The sequence below is a fragment of the Sus scrofa genome, chromosome 17 (genome assembly GCF_000003025.6).
Source record: "Sus scrofa isolate TJ Tabasco breed Duroc chromosome 17, Sscrofa11.1, whole genome shotgun sequence".
Classification (NCBI taxonomy): Eukaryota; Metazoa; Chordata; class Mammalia; order Artiodactyla; family Suidae; genus Sus; species Sus scrofa.
In genome coordinates this window covers 17,060,956-17,081,097 of record NC_010459.5, presented here as the reverse complement: position 1 = coordinate 17,081,097, position 20,142 = coordinate 17,060,956, and the positions used below count along the sequence as shown (strand labels likewise).

Genomic DNA, 20,142 nt, shown 5'->3' with positions numbered 1-20,142 from the left:
GCATTTGAATGTCCACTCATGTGCCATAAATATCCACAGAGAGAGAGAGATCACTGTAGAAATAGATTCTGTACTGAGAGTGGTTGTTATGATGCACACAATGGCTGCAGTTCCAAACAGTGTATCATTAACAGGAGTAAAAAAATAAGCAAGCAAATACCAAGAAATAAAGAACAACATCCCCAAATACTGCCTTCCGGAACACACTGGCTGAAGAATAAAATTTGGAAACTTTCATTTGTTAAATGTACTAAATACAGGCAAGAATCAAGAAGGACCTACAAAACCCAACACAGGTGAAAATTCTATGAGTCTTCATTCATGCTGGAGGTAAACTATGCTTTTCATGCATTTGCTCTCTTTTTAAAAGTTATGATTTTCCTTTAACTTTATCCAACATTAATCTAAAATTACGTCATTAATACCACCATAAATTGCAAATTTTAAGAGAAAATTTTGCTCGAGACATGCCAAACATCACTTTTTTTTTTTCTTTTTATGACTGCACCTGTAGCATATGGAAGTTCCCAGGCTAAGGCCGAAATGGAGCCAAAACTGGGGCCTACACCGCAACCACAGCAACACTAGATCTGAGCCATATCTGCAACCTACACTGCAGCTTGTGGCAATGCTGGATCCTTAACCCACTGAGCAAGGCCAGGGATGGAACCCTCATGCTCACAGAGACAATGTCCCGTCCTTAACATGCTGAGCCACAATGGGAACTCCAACTTTTTTTTTTTTTTTCCTGAGCTATTCACCTTGCTTCTGCATGCTTGTGAATTCCAACTGCTTGCAAAGCAAATCCTTGGCTCAGGCTTAGTAATAGTCTATATATGAGTTACGAAGATTCCTGAAGTAAATGTTCTTCTCTGTTACATTTCAAGATAAAGGTTTGCTTCTGCATTAAGTATGGAATCATGATGTTGAAGTAGGTAGAGACTTAGATTTATTTTAAGCCTGAAAACTATAGCAATTCTCTTGGGCACCCCAGCTGGTACCATGAAGAATATATTTGAGGCTTCTGCTAAAAATGGTTTTAGATTTTTTTTTCTCTGGTTTTAAAATGAGAATTGCATAACTCCATCTTGGTCATGTACATAGAAAAGCAAACTCTGTGGTAGATAAGGAACTAATTTTATCTATTTAAGATTTAAAGGTTCACACAATAAAATACAATACCTAAAATATAAGAAAAAGAGAGAAGTAATGTTGGCAAGGGAGCCTTTTCTTTTTTCTTTCTTTTTTCCTTTTTAGGGCCACATGTGCAGCATATGGAAGTTCCTGGGCTAGGGGTGGAATCTGAGCTGTAGCTGCAGGCCTATGTCACAACCACAGCAACGTGGGACTGCCCACATCTGCAGCCTGTGCTGAAGCCTGCGGCAACACTGGATCTTTAACCTACTGAGTAAGGTCAGGGATAAAACCTATATCCTCACTGACACCATGTTGGGTTCTTAAAGAACCGAGCCACAACGAGAACTCCAAGAGAACCTTTTCTTAATAACACACAAACCAGGGACTAAAAGTAAATAACTGAGAAAATGTGGAAATGTTAAAAAAAAAATAATAAAGAAACAAGAAAATTTATACATACTCATGGTCATTCTAAAGCCCACACCAAATCAGTCACAAAAAGGAATTTCCTCATTTGCTAAGGAGCATCTTCTAAAAGTCTAAAGCACACTTCATGCTTAACAGTAACATGAGCAGCAGTCCCTCTAAGATTAGGGAAAATACTCAGATCCAGACAGCTTTGCCTTTATTCTGTATTGTACCAGAGGCCCTAGATGATTTAAGAAGACAAGAAAAAAAAATTAAACGGTAAAAAGATGTGGAAGGAAAAAATGTGATTATGTATAAATTACATACTTATTACTTTTCATAGAAAATCTTTGGGAAAAAAAATTGGAATGCAAAAGATAGTTGATCAAGATTAATGGTTAACAGATCAACATTCTAAGATGCAACAGCATTCCTACACACTGGAATAATCAATTCAAAAAGGTAGTAAGCAAATGACTTCATTCTCTGTAATAATAAAACTTTAATAAAAGCACCTAGAAGTAAATAAAATATGAGGTCCAAGACCCTTATAAAGAGATTATGTTAATAAATAATGCTGACACTCTAAGCTTTCTATAACAAAATAGAAATGATGAAGTTCCTACCTTACACCCAACAGAAAAATCAATTCCATGTTGATTAAGGCTCTGAATGTCCTGAATGTTGATTAAGGGCCACACCCGTGGCATATGGAGGTTCCCAGGCTAGGGGTCTAATTGGAGCTACAGCTGCTGGCCTAGACCACAGCCACAGCAATGCCAGATCTGACCCGAGTCTGAAACCTACACCACAGCTCATAGCAACACTGGATTCTTAACCCACTGAGGCCAGGGATCAAACCTGAAACCTCATGGTTCCTAGTCAGATTCTTTTCTGCTGCACCACGATGGGAACTCCAGATACTCGGGATTTTTGAAGAAAGTACTGAAGCCTATCTTTATGATCCAAGAGTTGGAATGGATTTCTTAAGCATGTCATGACAAAAGCATAAGTATAACCCTCAAAGGAAAAGACTGATAAACTTGACCTCATTATTATCGTCATATAATAGTTATGAACACTCCTGCATGACAAGAGATAGGATAAACAAAATGAAAGATTTCCAAGTGGGAGAAGACATTCACAGTGCATATGATTCAACAAAGAGTTAGTCTCCAGCATAAATAACGATTTTTGTAATTAATAATAAAATAAAGTGGTAAGAGCATAAACTAGAGTTCTTCATCGGACATTGAATTTCATTGTCTGTACTCATTAGCTATGTGTGGTTAGGCAACTTGTTCGACCTCTGTATACCTGAATCTGCTCATCTATAGAATGGATATAATATCAGGACCTATCTTGAATAATTTTTATGAGGATCAAATAAGCCAATATGCATAAATTCTTAAAGAAAAACCTATCAGTAATCACCAATACTGGCTTATTATTATATTTTAAATATGAGCCATGGTACAAAGATATCAATTATGTTATATACATTTTTAATAATTTCCTAAGTAATTGTTTTTGGTCTTTTTGTCTTTTCTAAGGCCACACCTGCAGCAAATGGAGATTCCCAGGCTAGGGGTCTAATTGGAGCTGTGGCCACCGGCCTACGCCAGAGCCACAGCAACACAGGATCTGAGCCACATCTGCAACCTACACCACAGCTCATGACAATGCCAGATCCTTAACTCACTGACCGAGGCCAGGGATCAAACCTGCATCCTCATGAATCCTAGTTGGATTCGTTAACCACTGAGCCATGACAGGAACTCCTCCTAAGCAATAGTTTTTAAATTATAAAGTAAAAAGATAAGTTACAAACTAGAAGATTTATCTGCAATATTAACTGATCCATTACTAATATGTAAATATATAAAATCAATGATATACAACCTCATTGAAAAATAAGGAAACTATAACCAAAAAATTATAAAAATATTATAAAACAGAAGAAGGAATAATATATACAAAAGTAATCAAAGAAATAAAACTGAGGCAACCATGAGATATTTTCATATCATTGAAAATTTCTTTTTTTTGGCAAAAGTTCACTGAAATGGAAATTTTCCTATTGGTGGGAGATTGGAACAACCTTATTCTGGAAGTCAGCTATATTCAACCAAAGACTCAAACGTTTATACTCTCGATTTACTAATTCCAATTCTCAACTTGTATCCAAAGGGAAATATCTGGGCAGAACTCAAAATCAACATACAAGGATGTCCATTGCAACAATACTGACAATGGTGAAATTTCCAACAATGTGAGACCAATTAAAGCCAGTGTGGAATACAAACTATGGAAAGGAATACTGTTCAGCCTTGAAAAATGATAATATTACTCTATATTCACAGTCATGGAAAATATTTCAATTATTAAAAACAAGTCTAAAATGGTATATTTATAAACAACTATGTATAAACACATAGAAAACAATCTCAAAACACACTCAAAAGTTAACATGTTTCTGTCCAGATAGTGGGTTCTAGTGTTTCCGTCTGTGACTATTCATTCATCCATTACTGCTGCTTCCCCATGGGGTCACAGTCTCTGCAACCTGCAATAGAGAAGGGATTCCTTGGAAAAGCAGCAAAGCTTCTGATCTGCAACAAGACTACAAGGAATGCCCTTGAGGCCCTTTGAAGGGGGTGCACTTGAGTAGCAACACCCTCCCCAAGCCAACTTCAGTGCAATTGTCTTTACCCCTCTTCATAACCCAGCTTAGAAGAACACTTTGCAATATTCAGATGTGAAATTTTAATTTCCCCTTTCAACATATGTAGGAAAAAAAAATCAGACTAAATTGCCAAATTGTGAAAGAACTCCATCTTTCCCTTCATACTCCACACATTTGTGAGTAAAATGAAGAGTAGGCAGCTAACATTGCAAGCCATCAAACACCTGTCAATAAGGATGAGGATGGAGTTCCCCTTATGGCTCAGTGTGTTAAAAACCTGACTAGCATCCATGAGGATGCAGGTTCAATCCCTCCCCACACTCAGCGGTTTAAGGATCCAGCCTTGGCCCAAGCTATGGCATAGGTCACAGATGTGGCTCAAATCCCAGTGTTGCTGTGGCTGTGGCATAGGCCTGCAGCTATAACTCTGATTTGACCCTAGCTTGGGAAATTCCATATCCTTCAGGCATGGCCCTAAAAAGAAAAAAAAATACAAAATAATGATGCAGAGCTCTAATTAGAGGCAAATTGTCAAATGATGCTTCAAAAGATCATTTTCTCCCGATTTTGCTGCATTGAGAAGGACAAAGAATCACTTCTATGACGTTCTTGCCCAAAACCTCCATCCAACCATGGGAAAGTATCCCAAATCTCCAAACTCAATGGAGATACATTCCAATACATTTCAAAAGTATCAAGAAAATGAAAGACAGAGAAGACTGAAGAACTGTCACAGATTTTAGGAGACCAAGGAAACATGACAATCAAATGCAACACGGGATGCTGCACTGGATTCTGGAACAAAAAAAAGACATCACTTGAAAAACTAGTGATGTTCAAATTAGATCCATAAATTAGTTAATAGTGTGGAATTGATTTTAATTTCCTGGCTTTTAAAATTATACTCTGATGATGTACGATGTAACATGAGAGGAAGTTGTATTATTTTTGCAACTTTACAGAGACCTAAAATTATTTAAAAATTGAAGGTAGGAGTTCCTGTGGTGGCGCAGAGGAAACAAATCCAACTAGGAACCATGAGGTTTCGGATTCAATCCCTGGCCTTGCTCAGTGGGTTAAGGATCCGGTGTTGCTGTGAGCTGTGGTGTAGGTCGAAGACACAGCTCGGATCTGGCATTGCTGTGGCTGTAGTGTAGACCAGCAGCTATAGCTCTGATTTGACCCCTAGCCTGTGAAACTCCATATGCCGTGGGTGCAGCCCTAAAAAACCAAAGAAAAAAAAAAGAAGAAAAAAACAAAAATAGAAGTTTAAGAAATATATATGATGGTAGGGTCGTAGGATAAAGGACATTCTTTAAAACCTTAAGTAGACTTGCTTCATCTCTCTCCTTTTATCTCACCTTGTTCTTCCTCTTGCTCTCTACGCTCTAGCCTCATTGGCCCCACAGTGTAAAGCTCTATAGGTGGCAGAGGTAAAGCTTCCACACATCACGAAGCCCCAAAGGACTCACTAACCTAGAACACGAGGTGCCCCTCCACCCACACCCACACGTTACCTAGACTTCAGCTCCCACTTGCTCAGGGTTCTCTGAGCCAGGTTCCTTTGTCATGTACTCTCAGAGGATGGCCTACTCTGCCTCCAAGGCATCCATCTTTGTAATCACCAGCATCTACTGAGGAATTCGCTCATTTTAAGACTCCTTTACACAGTTCTAAAGACATCATGGACCAATTCTACTATCTCTAGCTTCAAGGTTCTGGCACAGAGTAGGTGATCAATAAACATCCTCAGAATGATGAATACAGAAGTGAACAAATACAAAATATACTTAGTGTCAAGGCCTTTTCACTTCCATCTGTGGAAATTATCCTGTTGTGATGAGGAGAAGGAACCTTATCTTGAATGACAAAGACAAATTATTGTTATATCTTTTGAGCTTCTTTCCAAAAAAAAAAAAAAAGCATTTTCTTTTTTGCATAGTTTCTTCTTTACTTTCCTAAAAAATGTTCTACTTAATTGCATGTAGGAAAGCCCATCTCCATAATGTGGAATAATTATGTAAAAATGTATTTTAGAATATCTTTTCCTGCTTAAAGCAGAGGAAGAGGCTGCTAAATTGTGTGTGCAAATTAGAATCAGTATAAGGGGCCCCAAAGAAGTCATTCCAGGTCTAGGGGAAATTAGATATTATGAAACACAAATTGAATTTGTTTGCTTCTTCAATCTATTAAGATTTCTCTTTAGTGAGGTTATTACATGACTTTTCAGTGAGCAAGAGTTGATTTAGACAGATGGTACTGTGCAAGCACTGATAGAATTCCATCCCCCTTCTAAAATTAAAAAAAAAAAAATGTAAGTCTTTCAGCAATGACCTAACAATATATCTTTTTGGGAAAAAAAAGTTTAAGAGTTCCCATTGTGGCTCAATAGGTTAAGAAGCCAACATAGCACCCATAAGGATGTGGGTTAGATCCCTGGCCTCACTCAGCAGGTTAAGGATCCAGCATTGCCTCAAGCTTCAGTGTAGGTTTCAGATGCAGCTCAGATCCCACTGTTGCTGTGGCTGTGGCTTAGGCCCATAGCTGCAGTTCTGATTTGACCTTCAGCCTGGGAACTTCCATATGCCTCACTGCAGACATAAAAAGAAGAAAAAAGGGTTAATAGTTACTTAATAGATATGGTTTATTTATTTTAGTCACATTAAGTAATGTCTTACTGAAAATACTTCAGCCCTTCCACCACCAAATAATTAACCTATGAATCTAAGAAATAGATTTCATCCATGTCTCCCTGTCCTTTTCTTTACTACTCCTATACTTTTTGCCTGAATTATAGGTACAGCAATAACACAGACATGTCCCTTTTCTAAACTGATGTATTTCCACTTCCTTAAGTCCATGATTGAGAATTTGAACATTTATTCTGACATGGCAAGTATGGTTACTTTAACTGCCTATTAAATATTAAAAATTCAGTCATACATCTACATTAAAAAGAAAAATGACATCATGCACTTGTGGGAATTTTTCCAAGACCAGCACTTTGGACTGCAAACCGCAGTGACAGATAAAGAGTCACATCTCATTGGGGCTCAGCAGCAATGAACCCGACTAGGATCCATGAGGATGCAGGTTCAATCCCTGGCCTCACTCAGTGAGAATCCGGCATTTCCATAAGCTGTGGTGTAGGTTGCAGACACAGCTCAGATCCTGCGTTGCTGTGGCTGTGGTGTAGGCCGGCACCTGCAGCTGTGACTGGACCTCTAACCAGGGAACTTCCATATGCCCTGGGTGCAGCCCTGAAAAAAAAAAAAAAGCACATCTCCTGATTCTCTGGAAATATTTGTTACAAACCATATTATTTCAACACAAAAAAGGGACTAGATTTGAAGAAGCAACAAGGGCAGAGGTCAAGAGTGCCTCAGCAAAGTTCACAAAAGAAAAGATCTTAAGGAAAACATGATTCTCCTACATTGAGAGTAAGTACTGCATTCAATTGTAATGTGTAATCCACAACCTTATGATCAAAATAGAGGAGTGCATACAAGACAAGAGTGAGTTTTTTGTTTTGATATTTGTTTTTGACTTTTTTTTTTTTCACTGAACAGAAAACAGGAAGCAGCCAATATGTTGGCTCCACAATATCCACAGGGACCCATGATTCTATCTTTCGGCTCTGCTGCCTTAACACATGGTCTCCATTATCAAGGTCATTCCATTGTCCTTGATGTCTGTTGAAACTCTGGACCTCAAATCTCTATTTAGGAAGAAAAAGGCAAGGGAGGAAAGTCCTCATGGATGAGATCTATGCAAAAAGTACCAAAATGTACACAAAACTTCTCATAATAGCTTACTGGTCACAGAGCCACACCTAGTTGCAAGGGAACCTGGGCATATATTATTCTAGGCCTAGAGGACAACATTCTGGTTTAAAATTAAAACAATTAGAAGAGATGTTTTGGTAGAAAATTAGCAGTCTCTGTCACTCCTATACAAACACAATAGTCCTCTTTTTAATTTTTTTCATTAACTAGTATGTGCGCATAGTTCAAAAATTTTAAAGTATAAAAAAAATGCACAGTGAAGACTTTCACACCCACTCCTGTCTCCATCTGCCAGCTTCCACCCACTGCACCATACTTTTATTCATTTTATTTCCTTCCAGTTTTTTATGCAAATGCATGCAAATGAGATTATTCTTGCCTTCCCTCTAGGAGTTATTTCCAAATTGGCACATGGAACAGGAATCATTTTCCTCTTCTTTTCTATTTTTCTTTTACAGCTGCATAGTATTCCACAGCTGGATCTACTGGGTTGATCTGTTCAGTCCCCAATTTCAAACACTTAGTGTGGGTTTTTATCTTTTTCTGTTCCAAACAGTGCACCAAGAAAAAAAGTTCTTGTGGGAGTTCCTCTTGTGGCTCAGCCGAAACAAATCCAACTAGTATCCATGAGGACATGGGTTCGACAGCCTGGCCTCACTCAGTTGTTAAGGATCTGGCATTGCCATGATCTGTGGAGTAGATCACAGATGCAGCTCGGATCTGGCATTGCTGTAGTTGTGGCATAGGCTAGCAGCTGTAGCTCTGATTCGACCCAGAGCCTGGGAACTTCCATACGCCACAGGTGCATCCCCCAACCAAAAAGAAAGAAAGAAAGAAAGAAAGAGAGAGAGAGAGAGAGAGAGAGAGAGAGAGAGAGAGAAAGAAAGAAAGAAAGAAAGAAAGAAAGAAAGAAAGAAAGAAAGAAAGAAAGAAAGAAAGAAAGAAAGAAAGAAAGAAAGAAAAAGAAAGAAAGAAAGAAAGAGAGAGAAAGAAAGAAAGTTCTTCTGCAATGAGCATAAGTGAATCAATAAGAAAAAGCATAGAGGCTGAACTGCCAGGACAAATGGCATATTTGTAATTTTGATAGCTATTACCAAGTTGCTCTCCGTGGCTGTTGTAATGTTTTACACTCCCACTAGCAACATGCCAACATGTGTATTTTCCCACAGCCTCTTCTACAAAACGTGTGTCAAGTCCACAGTCCCCTTTAGACTGAGTGCTCTTTGTCAGCACTATATAGAATCCTGTGACTTATATCATAAATTCTACATGCCAAGGGAGAGATCCCCCAGGCTGGACTTCACTTTGGTGACATGTGCATAAACAAAGATCTCAGTTATAGATGTAATCCAAAATTATATACATATGGTATTCTAAAAAAAAATGGATATTTGAAAGTTATCCACCCATCATGGTCAGTCTATTTCCATGAACTGGATGTTAGAGGTAATTTCCTTTGCACCCTATTTTCATGAAAAGTGACAATAAATTAAGGATCTCTGACACACACATTTACCCCAATCTCCTATGTGGCTACACTCAGCAGCAACCTGCTTCTTTGTAGTTATATAATTTTACTTACACCATTTCTTAGGGAAGTTTTCTTCCACCTCTTGACCAGGTCCAATCCCTCTCAAGTCTTTTCTACTTGCCTCTAAGACACCATCTTCTACCCCCTGAATCCCTGGTGCCATTCAGGTGGCACTTGCTACTGTACATGATATGAGTGCAGACCTGCCTCCATACCTGGCTTAGGACTGATGCACATACCCCTCCATGGCCCATGTGATCATCCAGGTGATGTGTTCGTTTTTCAAAACTCCCAATGCCAACCAAGAGGCTTGGATGTTAAAATACTCAGGAGATACAGCTGAGGGGAGGCCCTCCACCCGCACCTCTGACACATCCTCACAGGTAGGTAATCTTCCTGGTTATTCCTGATCTTTACATGTTTCTTCAGTGTTCCTTGAATTCCCACCACTTAGCTGTCAACAGCTCAGCCATAATTTCTGAATCACTTTCTAAGGTAACAGAACTCCATTAGCCATAATACCATTTCTTGAAACACAGATGTGAAAAATGAACACGAGAAAGTCAGGTAGGAACAGCTGATTCTAATGGGCAGGCATCTCCCTAAAGTCCTCAGGAAGGACTTAACCTTCTTAATTATTACCTCAATAGTGCTTCATTAGAAAGTGTGAATAAATTTATGACTCTTTTTTGCAAGAGGAAACATTAATTTTCTAATTTTTAGTAGAATTTCATCTTCATTTTTTGTTCTTTAAAGTTTTATTGAAGTCTAGTTGATTTACAATGTTATGATAATTTCTGCTATACAACAAAGTGATCCAGTTATACATATACACACATCTCCTCTTTTTCAGACTCTTTTCCCATGTAGATTATCACAGAATATTGGGTAGCGTTCCTATGCAGGTCCCCGTTGGCCAGTCATTCCATATACCTTAGTATTCATATGTCAATTCCAAACCTCCAGTCCATCATTACTCCCTTACCCCACACCTTTTCTCTTAACAAACCTTAACCATAAGTTTGGTTTCAAAGTCTGTGAATCTGTTTTAAAAATCCGATTTACTAAAAGTATGCTTTTTATTACTTATATTGTTACCCCGACTCTCCTGTAGGGCGTGTTGTTAAATTAGCAGTTCTCTGTATTTTATATGGATTTCTTCAACCTTTTATTGTATCTGTGTACTATGTTTCATCCTTAAAATTAGAAATCCAAAACCAAGTTCGAGGATGCTATCGATGAAGTTCACCTAAAAATTCAGCTTCAAGGAGGTGCAGTTATGGCTGAATATTAAGGCCAAAGCCAACTTTCCTTGACCTTTAAATCAAACCTGCTTTACAAATGTAGTGTCAAAACTGTGCTTGAGTAAGTGCCAATAATCATTTCCTTGGTAAATCACTGGGAAAAAAACAGAAAGCTTTAAAGTAGCTAAAATATGCAAAGGAGTTATTGAATAAGTGACTCACAACTAACCAGTTTTGGATCATCTAGCAAGTTTATAACTGAAATTTAGCCTAGCATGTGACCATTAAATAATTAAGTCCGCTTTATTTCACAGCAATGTAGCAACTAATAGAACTAATGTTGAAATTAAAGTCATTCACTTGTATTTTCTTATTTCTCTATATGTCATAACTTATCCAAAAAACCACACCCACAATTAGGCATGTATCATTCTTAAATTTCCTGATTTTGAAAATTATACACTGTAGTATGTAAAAAATGTCTTTCTGAGAATATACATGTTTTTGAAATTATTTAGAGGTCAAGGGGCATTGTGTCTGCAACTTTTTTCCAAGTGGTTCAAAAAAAAAATTATGCGGATTGATAGCTCAGTAGATGGAGAGAATGATGACACAAGTGGGAAAAATTATAAACCATAAGTAAGTATGTGTGAAGGATACATGTAGAGCTCTTCCTTGTTTCAGTCTTGCAAATTTTGTTTGAAATATGTCAAAATTAAAAGTTACTCCCAAAACACCCCTAAAGGTATTCAGCTCAAAATGCTTATGCATATGTACACTCATCTCATGAAGTTATTTTATTACACCTAGGATTGATTTTAGCTGCTCTAAACTCCTGTTTCATCTCCTGATCAGCTTTTCCTTGACAAAATATAGTAATTACAAACTCAATTCACTTACTATATACTGGCCGGCTATAAATAAGGAATTGTCTACCAGACCTGGGTGACTTGTTTGGGATAGGACATTAAATATTTGAAAGTGTGGAGTGACTTTCAGTGAACCGCACCTTAACAAAACCTGGGCATTTAAAGAACTGCACAATCATCTCCAGGCCTCTGGTTACTTATTAAATGGTTCCCTGGTGACCCAAGAGAGTTCATGTTCGCCCTTAAACACCCAACTTACACCAGCCAGTGACCTGGGCACTGAGAGGAGAAAGTCATCGGAGCGTTGTGTCCTTAACCGGTTGTCTGCAGACAGCCTCACATTCTGCTGGCTTTGCCTATAAACACGGCAGCCAACCCACCAGAGGCCAACTGTCAAGATGACTGTCTGAAATCTTCGCTTTGCTGGGTCATCAGAAACATGGAGCTATATGTGGGTATTAAGCTCACTAAGTATAGAACAGAACTTGCCCAGGACAGGGAAGGTTAGGGCAATTCAAATTTCAAGATTACCGGGTTCCTAGCTAGGAACAATTAGTTTGCAAAGAAAGTGTAAAAGTGAAGAGTTTCACAGAATCAGGCAAAAATAACACTAGCTTTTTTAAAAACGGTAAATACAAGAGAAGTTAGGAAACTACTTATCTGAGAATTTCAGGCAGTGTGTACACTCCGACCTATTTAATAATTAACTGGGTTCCACAAAAAGGGGATTAGGAATGTATGCTTTGAACAAAATGGGAACCACAGATCCTTCAAGAACACAGTGGTACTGGTGGCCCCTGCCATTTAGAATTTAGTTTCTCCAAAAAAATAAAATAAAACTTAAGAGAACTCTGACTTTACTGCTTGGTATGGAATCTTTTTTTTTTTTTTTTTGATGTATTTCTATATCCATATAAGGGGAAAGAAGAAAAGTGAAGCCACATATTCATTATTAATTCAGGACATGCTAAGAATATTCTATCTAGTTTTCACATCATGACCTTTTCTTGACTATTCCTTAAAAAATTTTTTTTTCTCCTCTACACTTGAGCAATTTTTTTCCTAGTAAAACCTTCCCTTAAAGCATAAATGGTTAAGCATTGAGATTTCTTAGGGAATCTGTGAATGACAAATATCAAAGAGGTAGGAAGGTGTCACTTCTTGAATCCTTCCAATTTGAAATGATAAATTTATTGAATGAATTTTGCAATGAATAATACGACTGTAGAAAAGATGAGTGACTGAAAATTAAAGAAATTATCATACCCATATTTCTTAAGAAGACATAGATGATAATGCATTGCAAAAATTTTGGTTTTGAATTTGAATTTGATAGAAATTGAATTTTGATTTTGAATTTGATAGAAAATTCTAGTACATTCAACCACAAGCTCATTGTGTTTCCTATGACTGGATAAAAGTATACCTGCCAACATTTCTGGTGTAGAAGGAAGAGACATTTTCTGTGTGTAATATCTTTGCTTCTGTATAAAATTCAAAAGGAAATGTCTTGTGTCTACATAAAAAATTAAAATTCCTCCTAATACTAATAAGAGAAAACTTTTAAAACTCATTAAAACTCATTTTAATTCCTAAATCATTTGATTTACAGAGTTCTCTGAAATACAAAATATGTCAATTACCAATCAAATCATAATAGCGCCAATCATTTACTAATTTAACAGTCAACTACTTAAAGAATTATAAGTTCACTTTCTGGAAATCCATTTCCTGGGAATACATTTTAATGTTTATGTGTTAATGCTAGACTATTTGGCCCACTTTATGAGATGCTAACATAATTCGTTGAGATCAGTTTTGAAAAGTGAAAAACATCACACTATACTCAGCTCTTTGGATTGGTCAGGGATTATAAATGTGGATAAAAAGGAACAATTTCCAGGAAGTTTCCAAAAGCACTGCGAAAGTTATTTGTAGGTAGGTAGCTACTTTTATCAGAGAGTTAACATGTAATAATGCCATAAATCTTTTGTCGAAAAATTCAGGTTACCGTCTTTCAGTTTCCAATTTAATTTTCACAGGAAAATGAATCTCCTCTTCTAATGAGATTAGACATAGCAGCATGCAAGGCATGTACACACAATGGAGCCTGGGTTTTTTATATCTGTTTTCTTTTTATGGAAAGCAATCATTATAATTGTGTTAGATTGCATTACTGTTCCCTGTAACTTCACGCCTCCCCATGTCTACTTCCTTTGCAGATCCTCTCACTGGACTCTTTGAAGCTAGGTTTGTCCATGTAATTTGTCTTGGCCAAAGGAATGTTAGAAGACATGACTTAGGAGATTACAAATGGACTTGTTCAATGGGTCTTGCTTTCTAGCATTTCTGCCATCAGAAAAGCCTTCTTCAAGTGGCTGCTGGCTTGGCTCTTAAACCTGGGCTCCACAATGAAAACACATAAAGAAGACCAGACCCTAACCCACAGCCAGAGCTGGGAGTTGATGTCAAGCCTAGTTGAGCAGATCAGCTAAACTCCAGAAGCCCACAGACAAGAAAACTACAAGCATTGATGACTGCTGTCTGCCACAGAGGATCTGTGCTGGTTTGTTACACAAATAACTTCCTGATACAGTAATCAGTTATGTAAGGCTTCATCTTATCTATATATTTACACACACACACACACACACACACCACCACCACTATCACCACCACCACTACCATAAAATGTGTAATAGTTCCATACATTTACCAATTTAGCTACCTACTTTTGATACTTTCTGTAACACTGTACATAGAATAGGCACTGCTAGGCTCTAACATCTGGAAATTTCCCATGACACATAAAAATTGTCATTCATGAAACCAATGTGACAAGCAGAGGTAGAAAAACTGCCACTACCCTGCCAGCATCTATCAGTGCAGATGTTGGCCTTTCTTATAAACATAATTGCTGAAGAACTGTCAAAAAGGAGGTGATCAGCTATGAGAATTCTAGGAAGAGAAGAGATGCCTGCCAGTCACTACTGTTAAGAAATGGAGCAGCAGTCCCTATCCATTCAATTCTGTTCATTCATGTAGTAATTTGGGAAATGCAACACTCATTAATCCTTCTTTAAAATTAGCTGGTGAGAAAATCTAGCTAACCAAAAAGTGAATCAAATTAAATTAAATCCATTAAACCAGGAAGAGAAATGTAAACCAAATTAGGACCATTCCAATAGAAATGGAAGGAGGGACCAAAATCTAGAATTTTAGACCCACAATAGGTCAGAGAAGCTAGTTGGATGTTTGAGGCAAAGAGGAGGAAGAAGCACAGATAATTCCATGGTCTTTAACTTGGGAAGGGGAAGGAAGATGATGTGGTGAACTAAGATAGGAATAGAGGGACAGAGGAATGGGGGAAGGCTGAAGGAACATGAGTTCGTTGGTGGGGGGTAGGGTATTGAGTTTGGAGGGTCTGCAGGGCAGCCAAGTGAAGAGATATAGAAGACAACTGGAAAATAAGTTTGCAATGTCAGTGAGAATAGTGATCAAAACTACAGACCAGACAGTCCACGTGCTAGGACTAGATGAGGTCATCCAAGAACAAATACAAAGGAAGAGGCCCAGTTAAGCCTAGGAAAGATGCCCTGAGAACTCAGCCTGTTCAGCTCCTCTGAAAGCCATGACTACACTAATGCTGAGGCCACGGCCCTTACTGGTGCTCCCAGCCAATGACGAATCCCTACTGAGAGATAAAAGCAGGTCCATTCCTAGGAGACACGATGTTCCTCTGACAGCTGACTCTGTGTCAAGGATTCTCCTTCAGATTTGCTGTGCCTTCCTTAAAAGGCATGCCAGTTTAGGATTCTTCCAACCAACACTTCCTCCTCTTTCCTTCACTGAGGATCAAACTTAGATCATGGTCAGAAGTCTCTCCCAATCTCTCCCAGCTCTCGGCCTCATTTCTTCACACAGGTGTTTCCCCTAATTAAAACTTTTCACAACTTAATCACTTGGCATTTGCTTCTCAAATCACCTGGACTACCACAGGTACATAGGGGTACCTAGATGACTTTCCTCCCCTTACTGTTTTAAACTGTTTTAGCATCACACGGGCAACTCCTAGAGGTTTGCCAGATATTTTGTACCTTCTGCACATAGAAAAAAATTATCTACAAGGCTTATGTCACAGTCTATAAGGAACTGAACCCATCTATGAAACAGAAACAGACTCACAGACATAAAGATCAGACTTGAGGTTAACCAGGGGAAGAGGGAAAGAGTGGGATGGACTGGGAGTTTGGGGTTAATAGATGAAAACTATTACATTTAGGATGGATAAGCAGTAAGGTCCCATCATATAGCACAGGGAACTATACCCAATCTCTTGGGATAGAACACAATGGAAGGTAATATGAGAAAAAGAATGTATACATATGTATGACTGGGTCACTTTGCTGTACAGCAGAAATGGGCACAACACTGCAAATCAACTATACTTTAATTTTGAAAAAGTTAAAAAAATAATTAGAAGAATACAGCTATTAAGCAACCTACCTTTCTATTAAAAATCACTCATACAATTCAAAACCTAAACAATATAGTAAAGAGTTAAGAAAATTAGCATGTTTCATGATACATGCAATTCAGATGGGTATAAAACTTCAGATTATTCTTGTATTTCATTCACATATTGATGGAGAATATGTGAATAATTTCACAAAGAAAAATTTGAATCAAATCTATTGAGAGCTAAGGTTCCTCTCTGAATATAATTCATACTCAAAGGTTAGAGATAAAGCTAAGATTCATAAAATAATACAACATTAAGAGATAACCTTTAATAGATACAAACTATTGCCTTTGGAATGGATTAGCCATGAGATCTTGCTGTGTAGCACTAGAACTATGTCTAGTCACTTATGATGGAGCATGATAATGTGCGAAAATAGAATGTATACATGTATGTGTAACTGGGTCACCATGCTGTACAGTAGAAAAAAATGTATCGGGGAAATAACTATTTAAATAAATAAATAAATGTTTTTTCCACAAGCCAAAAAAAAAAAGAGAGAGATAACGTGAGAAGAAATTCAAACTTCTGGGTAAGATTAAAGAAGATAAGCCATTTTTAGCGAATTCCTTCACCTTAAAAAAAAAATTCTTCAAAACCACAACAGCAAAAAAAGAAAAATAGGAGTTCCCATTGTGGCTCAGCAGGTTAAGAATCAGGTATAGTCTCTGCGAGGATGGCGGGGTTCAATCCCTGGCCTCGCTCAGTGAGTAAAGGATCCAGCATTGCCACAAACTGCAGTGTAGGACGCAGGTGCAATTCGCATGCAATGTTGCTGTGGCTGTGGCAGACGCCTCAGCTGCAGCTCTGATGCAACCCCTAGCCTGGGAACTTGCATAGTTCACAGGTACAGCAGTAAAAAGAAAAAAGAAAAAGAAAGAAAAGTAGAAAATGAAAAAATCCCCTGTGGCGAAAATGCCACAATCCCAATCTAGAAGAAAGTGAAATGATGCTAATAATGTTTTGAGACAGAAACAAGTTAGACCAATGAACTGTAAATGTTTTCAAGTAAGGATTCACAGACAAAAACGTGATAGATAAATGCTCTCACTCATGCAGAAATTTAGGACATAGAATACTCATGAATCCTACTTTTAAATTAGCTGGGCGATAATAATCCAGCTAACCAAAAAGCTAATTAAATGAAAGAAGGCAGGAACGGAAAGTCTGAGACCAAAGAAGTGCTGCTGAGAATTGAATCCATTCAGTTAATGCTTCATTTTATTTTTCTAATAAGGAATGGTCACTGATTAATAAATCAGAATAATTCAGAGAACTAAAGTCCACCAGTGCCTCTTCTACCCCAGCCCCTGCCACACCAGGCACTTTCATTCATGTCATACATAACCATCCATATGCAAATACAGACAAGCATGTTCTTCTCATTTCCTTTCACTACACACTTCCTGAGCATGAACATATCAGCCTATCTTCAAGATCTTTCTACATCAGTACAAAGAGCTCTCTTTTCTCCTTTCCTCAATTCTCCTCCTTAGCCACACAATATAATTATAAAAATAGAGATATAAATTATGACAACCAATCCCCAGTGGATGGACACTGAGGGTATTTCTAAGACAGGCTTTTATAAGTAACTCTAAGATGAATAACCTTGTACATACAGCATTTTGTACACGTGCAGATATATATAAAAAAAATAAACACAGAGAAGAGAAATCACTGGGCCAAAAGATAAATGCATTTATAGTTCTGGTTTATATTACTGTATTACCCTCCATAAGAGTGGTGATTAATTGTACTTTTCCCAGTAATGCATAATAAGGCCTATTTCCCCATTAGAAGATGTGGTCAGATGTTCAGATTGTTGACAATCTGATAGGTAAGAAATAGAAATTCACTGTGGTCATAATTTGCATTTTTATGATTATGATAAGTTTGGATTTCCCTTCTCATATCTAAGCATTTTTTGCATTTACCATTTTAATTCAGTTGCTGGTTTTCTGACAATTAATTTAAACAATTTCAGGAATAATTATCACAGACTATCATGACATGATAGAAGCCTTAAAAATGTAAAAATAATATTATAACTAATACATTCAGAGACTGTGAGAGTAAAAGGAAAAAGAAGCATACATTATCTAATTTCTCCATTTTTCATAGCAAGAATTATATATGTTAACCATTTTGGTTACAAAAGTACTGACTTGGACTTCAATTTCTTTATAATCATTTTTTTTCCCTTAATTTTAGAGAATCCTTCAGAAGCAACATACCCTGCAGTGAAATTGTTATCTGTAGTTCAGCCCTCTAGATTATATTCAGCTTATTTTTTATGCTTAATTTGAAGTAAAATTAAATCTAAAATGTCAACTGAATTAGAATGTATCACATGTTCAAACTGTCCTAAAGTATTTCTATTTATGTGTTACCTTTCTATGTGTATAGAGGTAAACATATAGAAACATATTTTTTATACTCTAAAAATTAACAGTTTATGTTTCTGAGTGAATGTATCTAAAGAAAATTTTATTTAATTTTATTATGATTTTAAATTTTACAATAACATATCATTATTGCAAAAAAGCCATTATTTAAAACTAGAAATACTCAGAATTTTCAAGATGATATATGCAAAGAATGTAATTTATAGCCGAACCAAGAAAACTATTTTCCTTTCTTGGAAAGATAAGGATAAAATGGAAATATTTTAAATTATTCTAATAAGTAAATTTAAAACATTTCATTTTTTATGTTTTATTTTTTATTATATTTTTTGCCTTTAAAAAAATTTTTTAATTGTTGTTTCCCCAATAAAATTTTTTTTCTACTGTACAGCATATTGACCCAGTTATACATACATGTACACATCCTATTTTTGCACATTACCCTTCTCCATCATAAGTGATTAGACATAGTTCCCAGTGCTATACAGCAGGATCTCACTGCTAATCCATTCCAAAGGCAATGGTTTGCATCTATTAACCCCAAGCTCCCCAAACACTCCACTCCCTCCCCCTCCCCCTTGGCAATTACAAGTCTATTCTCCAAGACCACGATTTTCTTTTCTGTGGAAAGGTTCATTTGCACCTTATATTATATTCCAGATATGTGATATCATATGGTATTTGTCTTTCTCTTTCTGACTTACTTCACTCAGTTTGAGAGCCTCTAGTTCCATCCATGTTGCTGCAAATGGCATTATTTCATTCTTTTTTATGGCTGAGTAGTATTCCATAGTAGTATAGATATACCACATCTTCCTAATCCAATCATCTGTCATGGACATTTGGATTGTTTCCATGTCTTGGCTAATGTGATTTATTTAAATTTTATTTAATTTTTATTTAAAATAAATTAAATAAGGTATTGAGTCAATTTTTATCTCTGTGGCTGCAAATAAAACAACTGAATGTTGTTGAGATTTAATTGGAGAGATTCTTTCCTATATTTCAAAATCACACAAGGATCCATGGACCAGGAAACAAAAAGGTGAAAGTGTATTTAAATAAAGCCAATTTATAATTAATTATCTCTTTGCACATACCATTACTTGATTAGAGCATGCAAATTTTACTTCAAGGGTGCATCGGTTTACTTCAAGGGTGCATCAGACTGGAGCCTGACAGTCATATTAGACATTCTGAATGAAAAAAGGTGCCTTGAGTAAGTCAAAGCTCTTTTTGCTTTATTTTATTTAAAGACCCCCTTGGTAAGTCATATTTACAAAATCTAAAAACTTTTTATTCTCTAGCTAATTTCATATTTGTATTATCAGGATATCAAAACATGCCTGGATCAATTTAACACTTATTGGTACAGCATTAAAATACTCCTTATATTTATTTGTATTACTTAGCAAGTAAAAGATGAACTGTATTGGGGAAAATTTAAACATGGTGTATTATTGTAGAGCAGAGAGTTTTAAATTAAACTAAATTTTGAATTGTAGTTGACAGCTACTATATTATTTGATAAATACTTCATTTTACGCCAGCA

At 36.8% G+C, this 20,142-nt stretch overlaps 1 protein-coding gene across 4 annotated transcripts in view; it reads right to left on the bottom strand.

The window, feature by feature from the left end:
* PLCB1 (phospholipase C beta 1) overlaps positions 1 to 20,142 on the bottom strand; it is a 738,118-nt gene that overhangs the window by 664,217 nt on the left and 53,759 nt on the right. The window lies entirely within an intron of this gene.